This window comes from Chrysemys picta, unplaced genomic scaffold (genome assembly GCF_011386835.1).
Source record: "Chrysemys picta bellii isolate R12L10 unplaced genomic scaffold, ASM1138683v2 scaf36, whole genome shotgun sequence".
NCBI lineage: Eukaryota > Metazoa > Chordata > Testudines > Emydidae > Chrysemys > Chrysemys picta.
Window position 1 is genome coordinate 35,001 of NW_027052743.1, and position 5,000 is coordinate 40,000.

General features: G+C 70.5%; 1 non-coding gene across 1 annotated transcript; it reads right to left on the reverse strand.

The window, feature by feature from the left end:
• Window positions 1-2,231: 2,231 nt before the first annotated feature.
• LOC135977809 (5S ribosomal RNA) lies at window positions 2,232-2,350 on the reverse strand. The gene has a single exon (XR_010595253.1). It is a non-coding gene; the product is annotated as a 5S ribosomal RNA (ribosomal RNA).
• Window positions 2,351-5,000: the final 2,650 nt, after the last annotated feature.

Here is a 5,000-nt window from a genome sequence, read left to right on the forward strand (position 1 = left end):
TCAACCCATTGGATTCGACGGGTTGACCTGGCGACCGGTTTGCTTTCCGGCCACCAGGTCAACCCATTGGATTCGACGGGTTGACCTGGTGGCCGGTTTGCTTTCCGGACCGGATGTCACCCCACTCCCAGGGCAGCGCGGCAGTGGTGCTGAGGACCGCAGAGGGGGGGCTTAATAGTCGAGAGGGAGCAGGTCCGGGGGAGGCTTAATAGTCGTCCCCCGAGGACTCCGGGGGCCAGGCTTAATAGTCGTCCCCCCCCCCCCCCCCCCGGGCGCTCCAGGGGGGAAAGCTTAATAGTCCTCCCCCGAGGACTCCGGGGGCAGGCTTAACAGTCGTCCGCCCCGGGCGCTCCAGCGGGAAAGCTTAATAGTCCTCCCCTGACAGTGTGTGTGTGTGTGGGAGGGAGGCTTAGCAGTCTTGCCCCGGGTGGTCCGGTGGGGGAGGCTTAGCAGTCATCCCCCGAGGACTCCGGGGGCAGGCTTAATAGTGGTTCCAGGGGAGGCTTAATAGTCTTCCCCCGGGCAGTCCGGGAGAGGCTTAATCGTCATCCCCCGACAGTGTGTGTGTGTGTGTGTGGGGGGGAGGCTTAGCAGTCTTCCCCCAGGCTGGGTGGGGGCCTGGCGGGAGGCGTCGCAGTCTTCCCCCGGGCGGTCCGGTGGGGGAGGCTTAGCAGTCGTCCCCAGGGCGGTCCGGGGGTGGGGTGGGGTGGGGGGCCTCACAGTCGTCCCTCGGAGAGCCGGGTCGGCGGCAGTGGTGGGTTTACGTCCAGCCTCCGGAGGGTGCGCGTCCTCAGAGGCGATGCAGGCGCCGCAGAGAGGCAGCCTCCGAGGCAGGGAGCGGAGCACCGAGGCTGGGGAGAGGGGAGCAGGAGCCGGGGGCTGGGGGTGGGGGTGGGGGGCGTTCAGGACAACCGGTCAAGCCCCGGGAAGCAGCTGTCAAATGTTCCAAGTCCCCACTCGGCCACCAGGTCCACCCCAGTCTAGCAATGGGGTTGACCTGGCTGACGGCCGGTTAGTATCAAGGTAAACTCACCGTCGTCCACAGGAGGGCAGCTCTCAGGCCGGCCGGCTGCGGCTGACTCTGGGGCGGCGCCCGGTCCCGGCAGCGAGGGGCGGGGGGCGCGGAGCGAGACGGGGCTAACCGGGGGGGGGGGGGCGCCTCCTGCGACTTTGGGGGCCGCGGGTCGTCAGTGGCGTGCAGGCCGGGCCTCTCCCGGGGGATTCGGGGGGGCGGTCCTGCGGGCCGGGCGCAGGGGGCTCGGGCGAGCCCGGGCCGGTCCGCCCCGGGGCCGGGGTCTCCGCCTGCGGCTCAGGGGGGCGCGGGTCGTCGGGGGAGGAAGCCCGGGGGAGCTGCACACCGGCCCGCCAGGCCAGGCCTGGCCTGGATGGCCGCGGGGGGATTCGGGGCGGTCCCGCGGGCCGGGGGCCGGGCGCAGGGGAGGCGGGGGGTCCGAGCGAGTCCGTCCCGGGCCCGGGGCCTCCCCCTGCGGCTTTGGGGTCCGTGGGTCCCCGCTGGCGGAAGCCACTGGGAGCTGGACACCCGCCGTCCGTCCCGCCTGGCCAGGCCTGGCCTGGGTGGCCGCGGGGGGATTCGGGGCGGTCCCGCGGGCCGGCGGCCGGGCGCAGGGGAGGCGGGGGGTCCGAGCGAGTCGGTCCCGGGCCTGGGGTCTCCCCCTGCGGCTTTGGGGTCCGTGGGTCCCCGCTGGAGGAAGCCGCTGGGCGCTGGACACCCGCCGTCCGTCCCGCCTGGCCAGGCCTGGCCTGGGTGGCCGCGGGGGGATTCGGGGCGGTCCCGCGGGCCGGCGGCCGGGCGCAGGGGGTCCGAGCGAGTCCGTCCCAGGCCCGGGGCCTCCCCCTGCGGCTTTGGGGTCCGTGGGTCCCCGCTGGAGGAAGCCGCTGGGCGCTGGACACCCGCCGTCCGTCCCGCCTGGCCAGGCCTGGCCTGGGTGGCCGCGGGGGGGGATTCGGGGCGGACCTGCGGGCCGGCGGCCGGGAGGGTCCGGGCCAGTCCGCCCCATGCCCGGCGTCTCCCCCAGCGGCTTCGGTGGCCCCGGGGGGGGTCCTCCGCGGAGGAAGCCGGGTGGGTGGGGAGCCGGACCCCAGGCGCCCAGACCCGTGACCTGCGGCCGCGACCTCCGACTCGGCAGGAGCGACGAGGGGCTTTCCGGCCCGTCCCCCCCTCTCCTTCCCCCCCAGAAAAGGAGAGAGAGCTGACTCGGACCGGGAAAAGCTGCCTACGGCACCTGGGATTCCCAGGCGGTCACCCATCCAAGTACTAGCCAGGCCCGGGACGGTTTACCTTCCGAGATCGGACGGGATCGGGGGCGTTCGGTCCGGTATGGCCGTAGGCACCCGGCCCCGCGCCTCCTCGCCCGCTTTCCCCTGCCGACGCCCGGGCCTGCCGCACGGTGAGCCCCGGTCGGACTGCCCCCCCCCCTGCGGCAGGGCCCCCGTCTCTCGCGGGCCCGGTCCTTTTTTCCTTTTCGAGCTCCGGGGCCCGGGCTGGCCGCCAGAGCCCCTCCGCCCGCCCTCCCCGGCGTCGGGGAAAATACTGTCCCGGACTTCCAGTGCGCCCGATCCTGTCAGCCGGGGGGTGGGGAGGGGCAGTCCCTCGCTGCGGCCGGGGAGGGTGAGCCCAGGGCGGCTTGCCTGCCGTGCGAGGCCCCTCTCGGCCACCAGGTCAACCCCGAGTCGAAAGGGCTGAAAAATTTTCAGAGTCCCCTCCCGGGCACCAGGTCAACCCGTGGAATCGGACGGGTTCACCTGCTGGCCGGTTCGCTTCCCGGCCACCAGGTCAACCCCTAGGTTGCCGACCGGCCTACCCAGTGGCCGGTTTGCTTTCCGGCCACCAGGTCAACCCCTAGGGGTTTTAACGGGGGCACGCCCGGTGGCCTCTTTCCCGTCCGGTCACCAGGTCAACCCGGATCTCCCTCCTTCCCTGGGCGTCCCCTCCTCGGAGGCGTCAGGTTCCATTTCCCCCCCCCCCCAGACTTCCAGGGGCCCGATCCAGTCGGCCGGGAGGCAGTCCCTCGCTGCGGCCGGGGAGGGTGAGCCCAGGGCGGCCTGGTCCATGTCTCTAGTGGGCCCGATCCTTTTTTTTTTTTTCGAGCTCCGGGGCCAGGCCCGCCCGGGCAGCCCTCCTCGGAGGCGTGGGGCGATTCCCCCCCCCCCCCAGACTTCCAGGGGCCCGATCCTGTCGGCCGGGAGGCAGTCCCTCGCTGCGGCCGGGGAGGGTCAGCCCAGGGCGGCTTGCCTGCCGTGCGAGTCCCCTCTCGGCCACCAGGTCAACCGCGAGTCGAAAGGGCTGAAAAATTTTCAGAGTCCCCTCCCGGGCACCAGGTCAACCCGTGGAATCGAACGGGTTCACCTGCTGGCCGGTTCGCTTCCCGGCCACCAGGTCAACCCGTGGAATCGGACGGGTTCACCGGCTGGCCGGTTCGCTTTCCGGCCACCAGGTCAACCCCTAGGTTTTAAGGGGGGGACGCCCGGTGGCCTCTTTCCCGTCCGGTCACCAGGTCAACCCGGATCTCCCTCCTTCCCTGGGCGCCCCCTCCTCGGAGGCGTCAGGTTCCATTCTTTTTTCCAGACTTCCAGGGGCCCGATCCAGTCGGCCGGGTGGCAGTCCCTCGCTGCGGCCGGGGAGGGTGAGCCCAGGGCGGCTTGCCTGCCGTGCGAGTCCCCTCTCGGCCACCAGGTCAACCCCGAGTCGAAAGGGCTGAAAAATTTTCAGAGTCCCCTCCCGGGCACCAGGTCAACCCGTGGAATCGAACGGGTTCACCTGCTGGCCGGTTCGCTTCCCGGCCACCAGGTCAACCCGTGGAATCGGACGGGTTCACCGGCTGGCCGGTTCGCTTTCCGGCCACCAGGTCAACCCCTAGGTTTTAAGGGGGGGGGGACGCCCGGTGGCCTCTTTCCCGTCCGGTCAGCAGGTCAACCCGGATCTCCCTCCTTCCCTGGGTGCCCCCTCCTCGGAGGCGTCAGGTTCCATTCTTTTTTCCAGACTTCCAGGGGCCCGATCCAGTCGGCCGGGTGGCAGTCCCTCGCTGCGGCCGGGGAGGGTGAGCCCAGGGCGGCTTGCCTGCCGTGCGAGTCCCCTCTCGGCCACCAGGTCAACCCCGAGTCGAAAGGGCTGAAAAATTTTCAGAGTCCCCTCCCGGGCACCAGGTCAACCCGTGGAATCGAACGGGTTCACCTGCTGGCCGGTTCGCTTCCCGGGCACCAGGTCAACCCGTGGAATCGAACGGGTTCACCTGCTGGCCGGTTCGCTTCCCGGGCACCAGGTCAACCCGTGGAATCGAACGGGTTCACCTGCTGGCCGGTTCGCTTCCCGGGCACCAGGTCAACCCGTGGAATCGAACGGGTTCACCTGCTGGCCGGTTCGCTTTCCGGCCACCAGGTCAACCCCTAGGTTTTAAGGGGGGGGGGACGCCCGGTGGCCTCTTTCCCGTCCGGTCAGCAGGTCAACCCGGATCTCCCTCCTTCCCTGGGCGCCCCCTCCTCGGAGGCGTCAGGTTCCATTCTTTTTTCCAGACTTCCAGGGGCCCGATCCAGTCGACCGGGAGGCAGTCCCTCGCTGCGGCCGGGGAGGGTGAGCCCAGGGCGGCTTGCCTGCCGTGCGAGTCCCCTCTCGGCCACCAGGTCAACCCCGAGTCGAAAGGGCTGAAAAATTTTCAGAGTCCCCTCCCGGGCACCAGGTCAACCCGTGGAATCGAACGGGTTCACCTGCTGGCCGGTTCGCTTCCCGGGCACCAGGTCAACCCGTGGAATCGAACGGGTTCACCTGCTGGCCGGTTCGCTTCCCGGGCACCAGGTCAACCCGTGGAATCGAACGGGTTCACCTGCTGGCCGGTTCGCTTTCCGGCCACCAGGTCAACCCCTAGGTTTTAAGGGGGGGGACGCCCGGTGGCCTCTTTCCCGTCCGGTCAGCAGGTCAACCCGGATCTCCCTCCTTCCCTGGGCGCCCCCTCCTCGGAGGCGTCAGGTTCCATTCTTTTTTCCAG